The following is a 16,297-nucleotide window of genomic DNA, read 5'->3' as shown; positions in this document are numbered from 1 at the left end:
CCCCCCAAGGGGCAGCCTCTGGATGCCCAACCGGGCCTATTTCTCAGGATGGGTTCACTTAAAGGATTGAACTAAGCTTTTAGCATGGATGTTCTCCTCAGGCTCCCAAGAGTTCTCTTCCGGGCCATATCCTTTCCACTTAATCAGGAATTGGGCTTGATTATTCCTCTTCCTGCAATCAAGGATGGCTTCAATTTCAAATTCTGCCTCTCTGTCCACTATTACAGGATCCGGGGATTCAGATTCCGTTCAGGGAAAGGGTTGGAGACAAAAGGTTTCAACAGAGAAACGTGAAAAACAGGATGAATCCTGAGTGAGTCCGGGAGTTCCAGCTCATAGGCTACCTCATTAATTTTCCTTTTTACAGGAAAAGGACCCAGGAATTTAGGACCCAATTTCCTGGAAGGACAAGTCAATTTTAGGTTTACAATGGATAACCATACAAGGTTACCTGGTTCAAGTGCCAATTCCCCTCGTCTTTTCCTGTCGAAAGTTTCTTTGTTGCATTCTTGAGACTTCGTCATGGTTTCCTGTAATACTTGGTTGTTGGAAGAGAAAAAATGTATTGTTTCCTGGACTGCTGGTACGGAACTTTCAGGAATGGAGTTGGGCAAAAAGGATGGATGAAACCCATAATTAGCAAAAAACAGACTTTGTTTTGTGGCAGAATGGACAGCATTATTATAGGCAAATTCAGCCAAAGGAAGCAGAGAGAGCCAATCAGCCTGAGAAAAGGAAGAAAAACAACGAAGATATTGCCCGAGAGTCTGATTGGTCCTCTCAGTTTGGCCATTCATCTGGGGATGATAGGCGGTGGAAAATGATATGCAATTCCTAGAGCTTTACACAGGGCTCTCCAGAATCGGGAAGTAAATTGTACTCCTCGGTCAGAAATGATATTAGCCGTAACTCCATGGAGTTTAATTACTTCTCTGATGAACGTTTGTGCAGTTTCAGGAGCAGTGGGAGTACCCTTCATCGGAATGAAATGAGCCATTTTGGATAATCGATCTACCACCACAAAGATGGCAGTGTGCCCCTCTGCCGGAGGCAACTCGACAATAAAGTCAATGGACAACATCTTCCATGGTCTGTCTGGGACAGGTAGAGGTTTCAGTAATCTCCAGGCCCTGGTTCTACTGATTTTATTCCTTGCACAGGTGGCACAGGATTCCACATATTCCTTGCAGTCTTTAAGTACTTGGGGCCACCAGAAGGTGCGCAGGACAAGATCAGCTGTCTTGGTAACACCAAAATGTCCTGCCAGTGCGTGATCATGACAAAGTTCTAAAATTGTGACCCGTAGGCCTTCAGGTACAAAGATCTTACTCCCAAACCAAAACAGACCATCCTTCGATTGTAGTTCTGTCCCTATAGCAGGTACCGACCCTACTGAGGCTTGCTTAATCCAAGAGAGCAGGTCTTTTTGTAACAGAAAAAAATTTCCCGGGGAAAGGATCGTATCTGGAGGTGAGGTTTCTTGAGGCTTGTGGAACATCCTAGACAGAGCGTCAGGTTTTATGTTCTTAAAACCTGGCCGATAGGTAATGTGGAAGGAGAACCTGGAAAAGAACAGGGCCAACCTGGCTTGTCGTGGTCTCAACCTCTTTGCGGACTTCAAATCTGTGTAGATCAGAATAGGATGAGCAGCTCCCTCCAAAAGGTAACGCCATTATTCAAGAGCGGATTTTATGGCCAGTAGTTCCCGATCTCCTACATCATAATTCCTTTCTGCAGTTGATAATTTGCGAGAAAAGAAGGCTACTGGGTATAACAAAGCTTTGGTCCCTTGTCGCTGGGAAAGAACCGCTCCAATAGCACTCTCGAAAGCGTCCACTTCCAGGACAAATGGTAAGGAGGAATCGGGATGCTTCAAAACAGCAGCGCAAGTAAACAGTCTTTTGAGGGACTCAAAGGCAGACTGAGCTTCTGGCGACCAATGAAAACGAACTCCTTGTTTGGTCAACTGAGTGATGGGGCCAATGATGGCTGAAAACCCCTTAATACATTTTCTATAGAAATTGGCAGAGCCAACGCAACATTGGACTCCTTTTTTATCAGTGGGAGCTGGCCAGTCAAGAATTGCAGCAATCTTATAGGGATCCATCTTAATCCCTTTCACGGAAATGATTACTCCCAAAAATTGAATGCTCTCTCACTCGAACTCGCACTTTTCAGCCTTAGCGTAAATGCCATGTAGCCAGAGCCGAGCTAAGACACATTTAACATGTCTGCGGTGGGAGTCCAGGGAGGAAGAAAAGATGAGAATGTTATCTAAGTAGACTATGACGAACAGATCCAAGTAGTCCCGGAAGACATCATTTATGAAATACTGAAAGGTTGCAGGGGCGTTGCATAGTCCAAAGGGCATTACCATGTACTCAAAGTGCCCGAAGCGAGTGAGAAAAGCTGTTTTCCACTCATCCCCTTTCCTGATATAGACCAGGTTGTAAGCCTCTCGGAGGTCTAATTTGGTAAAAATAGTAGCAGTCCCCAGTCTCTGGAATAACTCTGGTACCAAGGGGAGAGGGTAACGATTCTTAACAGTTATTTTATTGAGTAGTCTATACAAGGGCGAAGAAAGTGATCCTTCTTTTCTACAAAAAAGATAGCTGCACCTGCTGGGGATATGGAAGGCCGAATGAAACCCTTTTTTAGGTTTTCATCAATGTACACTTTCAGTGTCCCTTGCTCCAGCTCAGTCAATGGAAAAATCCTGCCAAAGGGGACTTCGGGTCCTGGAAGGAGCTCGATGGGGCAGATGTAGGCCCGATGAGGAGGAAGGGTTTCAGCCCCTTTTTTACTGAATACATCTAAAAAGTCATGGTAAACCTCGAGGACCGACTGGCATAGCTCAGAATCGGTGTTTAGACATAACAGAGCAGGGGATTCACAAGAGTCCTTCAGAATGCAGAACTGTTGGCAGTACTGAGAGGGAAACGTAACCTCTCCGGTTACCCAGTTTATAGTGGGGTTATGGGCTTGTAGCCATGGCATACCAAGAATAATAGGGAACAAAGGAGAAGTAATGATGTCCAGGCGAAGTAGTTCTTGGTGCAAATTGAAGATGGTGACTGGAAGGGGAGCAGATTCTTGTATAACTGGCCCAGATTTTATTGAAGACCCATCAGCCAGATGAACAGATAGTCCATGGGCCTTGTATTGCAGAGGGATCTGGTGTTTAGCTGCAAAAGATGAGTCCAAGAAGCAGCTACAAGCCCCTGAGTCAATGATAGCAGGAACCTGTAAAGTCTTTCCTGGGAGCTGCAAAGATATAGAAAGAGTCAGGTGAGAGGAAGTCTTGGCCAAGCAGTCACATCATCAGGGGAGACAGACAGGCACTTACAGAGTTTATTAGGACAGGTCCTGACATAGTGTCCAGGTTCCCCGCAGTACAGACATAGGTTATTTGCCCAGCAACGTTGGCGTTCCTCCATCGTGAGAGAAGGGCGGAGGACTCCAAGTTGCATGGGCTCAGAGGTATCAGCTATAGCGGCTGGACTAGAGGTGGGTGCAGGATGAGTGTAGCTGGGGACCCTAGCTAACATCCAGGTAGGGCGAGTGAGCCCAGCACCTCTTTCTGCTCTTCGCTCTCTCAACCGTCGGTCAATCTGTATAGCAAGGTTGATCAAGGCATCCAGAGTCTGAGGAATTCCCACTCGAGCCAGTTCATCTTTTAAGGGGTTGGAGAGCTCCATACGGAACTGGTAGCGGAGGGCAGCATCATTCCAGTCCGTATCTGCACTCCATCAGCGGAACTCCGTGACATAGTCCTCTACTGCCCTACGCCCTTGTTGAAGGGTGTGCAGGGCAGCTTCTGCAGGTGCAGAAAGCTGTGGGTCCTCGTATAGTTGGGCCATTGTATCAAAAAAGGTAGTTAAATTAATCAGTACCTCGGCTTTCAGTTCCAGAAGGCGGTGAGCCCATGTTTGAGTAACAAAATCACAAAACCCACTTTAGTGGCTTCAAGCGAAAAGGTGCGAGGCTGAAGGGCGAAGTACATTTCGCATGAATTCCGGAATGCCCTGAATTTACTTTGTTCCCCGGAAAACTTTTCAGGAGTGGGAACTCTTGGTTCAGGAGGCAGCATAACTACTGTAGGAGATGTAGTACTGCTAGCAGAAGTAGACGGGAGAGAAGGCCCCTGAGTTACAGTGGGACCAGAAAGTACTTGGACCCGTTCTTCCAAACGTGTATAGCCTTCCTGGAGACTCTTAATGGCCTTAGTAAGGCTGGCCAGGTGCAAACAAAGGTCTTCCATCGGAAGCTCAGGCTCGGTCATGGCTGTCTGCTACTGTCACATACCTTGTGGACGAGCCCGACTTGCAGGGGATGGTCTCTCTTGTGGCTCCGACTCGAGGGCCCTGGTAGGATGTACAGGTAGCACAAGAGTCAGGGGTGGCACGAGTGCCTGGCAGGATCAACAGCAGGAGGTGGGTCTGGAACTCAGGAAGCACTGTGCAGTAGAACTTCAGACTGAGCCGGAAGGTAGACTGGAACCTGGAAGGAGCTGGATCAGCAGACTTGTGCAGCAGACTGGAACTGGACAGCAGACTGGAACTGGACAGCAGACTGGAACCGGATAGCAGACTGGAACCGGATAGCAGACTGGAGCCGGATAGCAGACTGGAACTGGACAGCAGACTGGAACTGGACAGCAGACTGGAGCTGGATAGCAGACTGGAACTGGACAGCAGACTGGAGCCGGATAGCAGACTGGAACCGAAGTCAGGATACTAAGGCTGGAGAGTCACACAAGCCGGATCGGTAGCCAGGCGGACAGTGGATATGCCAGAGGGTCAGGCAGAAGAGTAGTCAGACAATTCGGGGTCGGATGCAGGCAGAAGACAGGGATGGTCAGAGACAAGCCAGGATCAGATGCAGGCAGATAACAAGGATAATCAGGAACAAGCCGGGTCTTTAGTACAGGAACAGGTTCTCAAGGATCACACACACGTAACGTTGTAGAGCAGACAGCAAGATCCCAGTGTGACAGCTTGGTTTAAATAGCCTGGTGCTATGTGCATATGCGCATAGGTGCGCGCGATCGCGCAACTGCACACACAGGATGCCTGTTACTGGCAGGATCTTCCTGACACATCGCCAGTGTTTGCATTACATGGTGCAGGAATATCTAGGGGCAAGAGCATACTTGGAGACCTTTCCAACTGGGTCTTGAGGATGGACCACTGGCCAGAACTTGCTCAATATGCAATTGAGCTTCTGAATGCACATTCAGTGCTGCTGGAAGGTTTATACTGGATCAAGGAGTGTGCTAGGCTCACATTCATAAAAATGAATCAGTCTTGGATCAGCAGCTATCAAGCACCTGATGCTGATGTAACTGATTAAATTTGCTATGGATGTGGGATCCCTTGAAGACTGCCTATGCTTCCTCCTCAATCTTGATGATGCTAGCTTCCAACAATATTTTTGGTTTAGGTCACCACCACCACCCAAGGCCCAATTTTTCTGCCCCTGTTTAACAGGGGCATGTAATTAAAATTTTTGATCTAATATTTCACAGCAGGGCCTGTTCCTGCGCCCAACAAGAGTATCTGTGGAGGGTTACAGTGTTGTGGCACCACCACCGAAGGCCCAATTTTTCTGCCCCTGTTTAACACGGGCATGTAATTACAATTCTTGATATAATATTTCACAGCAGGGCAGCAGAGTAACTGTGAGGGCTTACAGTGTTCTGGTACCACCAACACCTAAGGCCCAATTTTCTGTAAAGTATATAGGACAGGCCGTATACTATATATACTGTTGTTCAGAGTATATAGTGCCTGGGGGCCCCCATGCAATTTTTTTTTCAATTTGTGTGCGGGGTTCCTCTTAATATCCATACCAGACCTAAAGGGCCATTTTTTCAATGATTTTCATCTATATTGCCGGGACCCAACAATACATTACAGCCGCGAGTAGTTTTAAATGACATTTTTTCCTTTAGAAATTTCATTTTGCTGTGGTATTGTTCTAAACATGGGAAAATGCGCTACTTTACAGGCATACTAAGGATCCCCCCAGGCATGATATTTAAAGGAATATTTAATTTTTATTGTTTCACTTTAAGCATTAGCAAAATCAATGCTTCTGACAAAACGGCAGTTTTTTAAAACTTTTTTTGCAATGATATGTGTCCACTGGGGCACGACCCAGGTCCCCAAACACTTTTTATGGCAATAACTTGCATATAAGCCTTTACAATTAGCACTTTTGATTTTTCACATTCATGTCCTATAGACTTTAACGGTATTCGCGTGTTCGAACAAATTTTTTGCCTGTTCACATGTTTTGCTGCGAACCAAACCAGTGGGTGTTCTGCTCATCCCTACTCCCAAACCCTTACTCTGCTAGAACCCGGAGTATTGCACATGGAAATAATGTTTAGATCATGATATGATCGCTTAAATGGTACTTAAATATGTGGTATGTTGTTTAACAATAATCTGCTTTTAAACTGCTTTAAAAAGTGATATATACACTGAAATATTTTTAAAAATCTGGGAAGAAATCAATTCCCCCTCTCTTTGCTCAGACATGCAAACTACTCTCATTTTAACTTCCATGCCTTTTTTACCAAGAGTTATGCCCTGTACACATGATCGGACATTCAGACAACAAAATCCAGCGGATTTTTTCCGACGGATTTTGGGCCAAACTTGTCTTGCATACACACGGTCGCACAAAGTTGTCGGAAAATCCGATTGTTCTGAGTGCGGTGACGTAAAACACGTACGTCGGGACTATAAACTGGGCAGTATCCAATAGCTTTCATCTCTAAATTTATTCTGAGCATGCGTGGCACTTTGTGCATCGGATTTGTGTACACACGATCAGAATTTAAACGATTAGATTTTGTTGTTGGAAAATTTTATATCCTGCTCTCAAACTTTGTGTGTCAGAAATTCCGACGGAAAAAGTCCAATGGAGCCCACACACGATCAGAATTTCCGACAACACAATCCAATCGCACTTTTTCCATCGGAAAATCCGACTGTGTGTACAGGGCATTATAGCAAATACCAAAAATTAGCGCTGGGCTAAAAAGCATTTTTGAAAGTGAAAATTAGAGTTATGTAGCCCAATGCAAGTTTCAGCCATTGATTATAATGGTACAATTGTAACTTCCCCAAATAAATACTTTAAATGTTGAGATGAACTGTATCTGTCTCTCAAATAAATTGTCCTTGCAAAAATGTTGCTTCTTCTTCATCTATTTTGTTTTTTAGGAATGCTAGAATGTGGAATGTTTTCATGTTTTGGTAAAACACATTTTTCTTTGTCTCTCTTGCAGTCCATCTCACAAAAATCTTTACCCAAACTCACACAGCTGTCTTTCCAAACCACAAACAATACCATTGCTGATGTAAATTTAAAATGAGTCACAATTTTGTGTGTTGTTTAGTATTTCCAAATGATCATAATTTGAGCCCCAAAAAATGTGATACGTGTATCAACATCAGAAATAATAATGTAATTCCCAAAATTCAGAGGGTAACATAACAATTCTACACTCACACACCAAAAACCACCAAATATCACAGAATAAATCAAGAATAACTCCTGACTAATGTAATTCCACCACCTATACGTCCAAAGAAATGCAGTATTTATGTGTATTTCTGAATTTCTGTATTTCTGTAATAAGAGGGTTGCATATGTGGCAGCACAGTGACTAACAGGTTAGCACTTCTGCCTAGCAGTACTGAGGTTCTTGGTTTGAATCCCAAACATGCAACTTCATGTAGATAAGCTTTCTGTTCTTACTATGTTGTTAAACATAGCTCCTGACTCAGGTCCTTACATAAATTATGTCTAAATGTTTTCCATGGGCAAGGACTGTAATCAGCCTTAACATTTCCCCACCAGAACTTATTTCAGCCTCTTACCAAGCTTAAACCCACAAAAAGACAGCTGCTTATCTACATAGTTACATAGTTACATAGTAGGTGAGGTTGAAAAAAGACACAAGTCCATCAAGTCCAACCTATGTGTGTGATTATGTGTCAGTATTACATTACATATCCCTGTATGTTGCGGTCATTCAGGTGATTATCTAATAGTTTCTTGAAGCTACCAATGCTCCCCGCTGAGACCACCACCTGTGGAAGGGAATTCCACATCCTTGCCGCTCTTACAGTAAAGAACCCTCTACGTAGTTTAAGGTTAAACCTCTTTTCTTCTAATTGTAATGAGTGGCCACGGGTCTTATTAAACTCTCTTCTGCGAAAAAGTTTTATCCCTATTGTGGGGTCACCAGTACAGTATTTGTAAATTGAAATCATATCCCCTCTCAAGCGTCTCTTCTCCAGAGAGAATAAGTTCAGTGCTCGCAACCTTTCCTCATAACTAAGATCCTCCAGACCCTTTATTAGCTTTGTTGCCCTTCTTTGTACTCGCTCCATTTCCAGTACGTCCCTCCTGAGGACTGGTGCCCAGAACTGGACAGCATACTCCAGGTGCGGCCGGACCAGAGTCTTGTAGAGCGGGAGAATTATTGTTTTATCTCTGGAGTTGATCCCCCTTTTAATGCATGCCAATATTCTGTTTGCTTTATTAGCAGCAGCTTGGCATTGCATGCCATTGCTGAGCCTATCATCTACTAGGACCCCCAGGTCCTTTTCCATCCTAGATTCCCCCAGAGGTTCTCCCCCCAGTGTATAGATTGCATTCATATTTTTGCCACCCAAATGCATTATTTTACATTTTTCTACATTGAACCTCATTTGCCATGTAGTCGCCCACCCCATTAATTTGTTCAGGTCTTTTTGCAAGATTTCCACATCCTGCGGAGAAGTTATTGCCCTGCTTAGCTTAGTATTGTCTGCAAATACAGAGATTAAACTGTTTATCCCATCCTCCAGGTCGTTTATGAACAAATTAAATAGGATTGGTCCCAGCACAGAACCCTGGGGAACCCCACTACCCACCCCTGACCATTCTGAGTACTCCCCATTTATCACCACCCTCTGAACACGCCCTTGTAGCCAGTTTTCAATGCATGTACTCACCCTATGGTCCATGCCAACGCACCTTATTTTGTACAGTAAACGTTTATGGGGAACTGTGTCAAATGCTTTTGCAAAATCCAGATACACCACGTCTACGGGCCTTCCTTTATCTAGATGGCAACTCACCTCCTCATAGAAGGTTAATAGATTGGTTTGGCAAGAACGATTCTTCATGAATCCATGCTGATTACTGCTAATGATATCATTCTTATTACTAAAATCTTGTATATAGTCCCTTATCATCCCCTCCAAGAGTTTACATACTATTGATGTTAGGCTAACTGGTCTGTAATTCTCAGGGATGTTTTTTGGGCCCTTTTTAAATATTGGTGCTACATTGGCTTTTCTCCAATCAGCTGGTACTATTCCAGTCAATAGACTGTCTGTAAAAATTAGGAACAACGGTCTGGCAATCACCTGACTGAGTTCCCTAAATACCCTCGGATGCAAGCTATCTGGTCCCGGTGATTTATTAATGTTAAGTTTCTCAAGTCTAATTTTAATTCCGTACTCTGTTAACCATGTAGGTGCTTCCTGTGTTGTGTCATGAGGATAAACACTGCAGTTTTGATTACTGAAGCCCCCCGATTCACTCGTGAAGACTGAGGAGAAGAATAAATTCAATACCTTTGCCATCTCCCCATCCTTTGTAACCAGATGTCCTTCCTCATTCTTTATGGGGCCAATATGGTCTGTCCTCCCTTTTTTACTGTTTACATACTTAATGAATTTCTTGGGATTTTTTTTGCTCTCCTCCGCTATGTGTCTTTCATGTTCTATCTTAGCCGTCCTAATTGCACCTTTACATTTCTTATCGCATTCTTTATAAATTCTGAATGCTGAGGATGATCCCTCAACCATGTATTTTTTGAAGGCCTTCTCCTTTGCTTTTATATGCATTTTTACATTGGAGTTAAGCCATCCAGGATGTTTGTTCGCTCTTTTAAATTTATTACCCAATGGGATACATTGGCTAATGCCCTTATTTAATATGCTCTTAAAGCAAACCCATCTCTCCTCCGTATTCTTTGTTCCTAATATTTTATCCCAATTTATGCCTTTTAGCAAGGTTTGTAGTTTAGGGAAGTTGGCTCTTTTGAAATTCAGTGTCTTTGTGTTCCCTTCATGTTTCCTATTTGTGTGATTTATACTGAAACTAATTGACCTGTGATCGCTGTTACCTAAATTGCCCCGTATTTCCACATCTGTGATCAGGTCTGTATTGTTGGTAATCAGTAGATCTAGTAATGTTTTATTTCTAGTTGGTGTGTCTACCATCTGACCCATAAAATTGTCCTGCAAGGAACTGGCGAGCCTTAAATGAATGCGCGGTTCCCTCCGCCCAGTCTATGTCTGGATAATTAAAATCCCCCATTATGATAACACTTCCCATCCTTGCTGCTAATCCAATTTGTGATAGGAGATCTGTCTCCACTTCCTCCCTCAGGTTAGGGGGCCTATAGCATACTCCCAGTATTATTTTCCCCTTAGCTTCATCCCTTTAGAGCTCTACCCATAAAGATTCCACCTCCTCCCTAGCCCCCTCAGTGATGTCATCTCTCACATTCACTTGTACCTTATTCTTGATATATAGGCATACCCCTCCCCCTTTTTTACCCTCTCTATCCTTGCGGTATAGGGTATACCCTTGAATGTTTGCCAGCCAATCATGAGAGCTGTTGAACCAGGTCTCTGAAATTCCCACAAAATCCAAATCCTCCTTGTACAACAGTATCTCTAGTTCACCCATCTTGTCCGCCATGCTCCTGGCATTAGTGAACATGCCACATAGTTTAGACTGGTCGCATATTGTCCTCGTATTGGGTGTTTCAAGATTGCAACTAGGACTTGCTACTATACTCACCTTGTGTTTTTGTGCTTTGGTTAACCTACCACTAATGCCCCCAATACTACCCTCTGGAATATCTTCCATGCTGGCTATCACTGTCTCTGGACCCTCCCCCCCATCGCCTAGTTTAAAAACCCCTCTAACTTTTTGGCCATCTTCATTCCCAGCAGATCTGCACCCTCCTCATTTAGGTGCAGTCCGTCCCTTCTATAGTACCGGTTACCGACTGAGAAGTTGGTCCAGTCCTCCAGGAACCCAAAACCCTCCTTACTACACCAGCTCTTCAGCCACTTGTTTACTTCCCTAATCTCCCTCTGCCTTTCTGGTGTGGCTCGATGTACCGGTAGTATTCCTTAGAACACTACCTTGGAGGTCCTTTTCCTCAATTTAGCTCCTAAGTCCCTAAAATCGTTCTTTAGGACACTCCATCTGCCTCTGACACTGTCATTGGTGCCAACGTGCACCATGACAGCCGGGTCTTCCCCAGCCCCTCCCAGTAATCTGTCCACAAGATCCGTGATGTGCCGAACCTGAGCGCCCGGTAGACAACATACTGTTCGGCACTTCAGGTCTTGGTTACAGATTGCCCTCTCTGTCCTTCTAAGAATTGAGTCCCCTACCACCAGAATCTGTCTTTCCTTTCCCTTTGCTGCCCCCCCACTCTCACTGGAGGAGTTCTTCCCCTGGCAGCTAGGAGAGTCCCTCATCTCCAGCAGTGCTGGTCCCTGACTGGTTTCACCAATGTCACTCAATGGAGCGTACTTATTGGGATGCTCCAGTCCTGGATCGGCCTCTCTGGCACTTCCCCCTCTACCCCTTCTGACTGTCACCCATCTACTCTTTGCTAGTGCCTGCACCTCTTTGTCTCCACCCGCCTCTGTGCTGGCCCCTGCCGGCACCTGCCGTGTACGTTCCTGGCTCACCTTTAGTATGGAGGGACTTCTCAGTGCTGACAGTTGCTTCCCCACATTCAGAACCTGGGCTTCCAGGGAAACAATGTGCTTACATTTTGCACAGCAGTATTCGCCCTTGATCGGATGATCAAGGAACGCATACATGCGGCAAGATGTACAAAGAGTCGCCTCTCCACACCCGCCGGGCATCGTACCTATTAAATTTACTGAGGATTTGGGGATTTTACCCTGTCCAAATTACCTAACAGCTAGCTTCTCAAGACAATACACAGGTACACGACAATACAATACACAGGTACTCACAGACCTACGTGCACTCGCAATACACAAGTACTAATGATCCACACACACTACTCAGACAACACTCAGATACTCACACTACACAGGTACTATGACCCCTGTTATAACCTCCTGTTTTAAACTCTGGTTTTTAACTCCCACTTACACCAAGCTCCACAGCTTCAGACTGAGCACGCTCAGACTGAGTCCTACAATCAGTTAAATAGGCACCTGTGAGCAATTAACCACACCCCTTAATTGATAGACTGATGAAACCAGAGGAAAAAAAAAAAGCTATTTAAAAAGTGACAGCAAAAGGCAAATTAAAAACTAAAAGGAAAAGCCCCAAAAATGCAACCCAGCAAACAAACAGCAAACAAACAGCAAACTGCAAACAAACAGCAAGACTTGTACACTCTAACTCACAGAGATGCAGCAGCCATTCATGTGGCAGCACTGTGGCTAACTGGTTAGCACTTCTGTTTAGCAGCACTGAGGTTCTTGGTTTGAATCCCATCCAGCTACCTCTCTAGAGGTTTGTATCTACTACCTCTTTTGTGGTGTTAAAGTTTTTATTTTTACCAGTGATTACATTTTTTATGGGTTTCACATAATGGAACCCCAAGAAATAACATTATAAATCAAGCAAGTGTGGGTTTGCACCAAATCTATTGTGTGTGTTTTAGGCCAGATATGGATGTATAAGTCTGGTGTGATCCTGCACACATATTTTAATGTTGTATGCTAATGATGAATGACAAATGCGCTTTGTCACCAATTTGTGTGAAGCAGCCCTCACAAAGTTGTCATTTCCTGTTTTGTACCCTCCATATACACAATAATGTACAAGTTTAATTTGGAGATTTTTGGGATCACTGATCATGGCTAGAGCCTTGGACATTTGTTTACCCTGCACAGATATCCACGCTGATGCATTCTTTCATTTGTAAAGAGTGTGTATTCCTGATTAGGGATGAGCTTCGAGTTTGAGTCAAACTCATGTTTGACTTGAACATCGGCTGTTCGCCAGTTCGCCGAACAGTGAACAATTTGGGGTGTTCGCGGTAAATTCAAAAGCCGCAGAACACCCTTTAAAAGTCTATGGGAGAAATCAAAAGTGCTAATTTTAAAGGCTTATATGCCCGATATTGCCATAAAAAGTGTTTGGGGACTTGGGTCCTGCCCCAGGGGACATGTATCAATGCAAAAAAAAGTTTTAAAAATGGCCGTTTTTTCGGGAGCAGTGATTTTAATAATGCTTAAAGTCAAACAATAAAAGTTTGAAGACAAGAAGATGAAGAGAAGAAGATGAGCCTTCCATCCAATCATGGATGCGGAGCAGCCCAAAAAGAAGATGAAGAGAAGAAGATGAAGAGAAGAAGATGCCGTGGAGGGAGATGCCGGACGAGAACACTGGAGAAAGAAGCAGAGGATCGGAGGAAGAAGAAGATGGAGGAAGAAACCGAAGAAAGATAGAAGAAAGAAGATAGAAGATGGAAAAAAGAAGACTTTAAATAAAGGAATTGTCAAAAACTGTCTCTTGTCATTTTTAACATTTTTGACAGTTTTTTTGTGAAATGGTAGGGGTACTTTTGTACCCCCTTACCATTTCACACAGGGGGGTCGGGATCGGGGGGTTAAAGGGGGCTTGTTAAAGGGGGCTTCCAGATTCCGATAAGCCCCCCGCCCGCAGACCTCCACAACCACCGGCCAAGGATTGTGGGGATGAGGCCCTTGTCCTCATCAACATGGGGACAAGGTGCTTTGGTGGGCTACCCCAAAGCACCCTCTCAATGTTGAGGGCATGTGACCTAGTATGGTTCAGGAAGGGGGGGCACTCTCTCGCCCCCCCCCCTCTTTTCCTGCGGCCTGCCAGGTTGCCTGCTTGGATAAGGGTCTGGTATGGATTTTTAGGGGGACCCCACACCAATTTTTTTTTTAATTTTGGTGCGGGGTTCCCCTTAAAATCCATACCAGACCTAAAGGGTCTGGTATGACTTTTGAGGGGGACCCCTTTGTCATTTTTTTTTTAATTTTGGCGCGGGGTTCCCCTTAATATCCATACCAGACCTGAAGGGCCTGGTATAGAATTTAGGGGGACCCCCACGCCAGTTTTTTTTAAATTTTGGTTCGGGGTTCCCCTGTGGGGAATTCCAATGCCATTTTTATCAATGAACTTTTATGTGTATTGTCGGACCGGCAATTCATTAATAGCTGCGAGTAGTTTTAAATGACTTTTTTTCCTTTGAAATGTCATTTTGCTGTCAGACTGTTCTAAACACGGGAAACATGCACCCCTTTACAGGCATACTATAGACACCCCCCAGGTACGAAATTTAAAGGAATATTACACTTTTATTGTTTGACTTAAAAGTGCTCCCGAAAAAATGGTCGTTTTTAAAACTTTTTTTTGCATTGATACATGTGCCCTGGGACAGGACCCGAGTCCCCAAACCCTTTTTAGGACAATACCATGCAAATTAGCCTTTAAAATGAGCACTTTTGATTTCGAACATTCGAGTCCCATAGACTTCAATGGGGTTCTAACATTCGTGCGAAGTTTTGGTCTGTTCGCAAGTTCTGGTGCGAACCGAACCGGGGAGTGTTCGGCTCACCCCTATTCCTGATGAACAGGTGTGAGCACTTGAGGTATGCATCAAGAGACAGAATAAATTACACTGGTGGGTGTGTCCTTTACTGGGTGTGTCTAGGTGGGTGTGCTAGCAAACATAGCTAGGTTATTTAAAGGCCTGCATTTGTGGCAGGTGTTTGCCCTAAGAACAGGCCTGAATCTTTCTTTGCAGTGTGTATATTGGGTTACAAATAGATGTGTTTTTTGTGGGGTTTTTTTGAGGGGGTTGTGCATAATTCCTGACCCACACCCCACTAAGGCTGTTGTTTGATGATTGCTTCTAAATCTCACATGTTAGACTTACAACTGCTATGTAATGGTTTAGATGAAAAGGAAAGTTCCTGCTAATTCATTTCTGCTATGTGTTTGTGCGCTGCATTTTTGGCTTTTGTATTAATTGTGTCTGTTTTTGCTTATGATAATCCTGCTATCTAACTTTTTAGGGGTTTGGGGGCGAGGACTTCTGAACATGGTTTGTCATGGTTGTTATTAGCTTGATTTGTATCCCTGCCATGTAACTTTTTTGGGGTTTGGGGTGAGGACTTTTGATCACCAAAAATATTAGTCATGCTTATTTTTAGCTTGATTTGAATCCCTGCTTTTCTAATGTGATTTTGTAATGTGTCTATTTTTTAGTGTCCTACCCTTGTAGATTGTAAGTGCTTTTGAGCAGGGTCCAGCTAATTATATTGTCAAATGCTGCAGCATCATTTCCATGCCTTTTATGTTTTTTTGGCCCAAGTACATTAATGTACCAAATGTTTATACTAATGTTGAAATAAAAAGTTGATTTTTATTATAACTATTCATACCCCTTCAAATCTGTATTAAATATTGTTGCATACAAAAGTATTTGGTTGTGTACACATGCAAGTCCTTGAGTAGAAAGTTGAATGGGGGGAGGAGGAAGAAAAAACAAAAAAAATCCCTGATCCAATGCTGAATTTCACATCTCTATTAATTATTTTGTATATTTAAAGAAGAGAAGTATCCCCCGGTACTATGGGACTTTAAGGGCAAACTTTTGAAAACACAATATTTTGAAAACATAGAAAAATGTATTATTTAATAAAACAGTGTAGCGTTGCGGAACAACACCATACATAAAATAGTACATAATATACATATAGTATGAGAAAAACACTTCTCCTATAGCCCGATGCATTTCCGGAATTTCAAGGTGAATCCTTTCTTCAGGGGTACGGAGGAGATAATGGTTGGAGATACTCTGGAATAGAGAAAACAGATTCTAGAGTTCAGGAATAAAACAGAGCAAGTGTTGTGTCAAAATGTGGAACATCACAACCAAAAAGCATGTACATACCAGTACTATATTCATGAAATTGAATATTTATAAAAAATTGTTAAGATGGAGTTGAACGGGTAGAAAGACACATATCCAAAAATGGAAAGAGTAACCGAATGAATAGAAAAAATCCTCTGGGCTCAGGAAGTCCCTCACAAGGATCTCCAAAGTATGTCTCCACAGCCAACTCACGAAATCCAATAGGGACTGGAATTGTAGAGAAATCATTCCTACAAAAAAAGGGTAGGTAGGTTTTGCATAAAAAATGATGAGAAAAAATCCCATAAGAATGAATTTTAT

Source organism: Aquarana catesbeiana, linkage group LG04 (genome assembly GCF_042186555.1).
Source record: "Aquarana catesbeiana isolate 2022-GZ linkage group LG04, ASM4218655v1, whole genome shotgun sequence".
Classification (NCBI taxonomy): Eukaryota; Metazoa; Chordata; class Amphibia; order Anura; family Ranidae; genus Aquarana; species Aquarana catesbeiana.
This window is presented reverse-complemented; position numbering follows the sequence as displayed.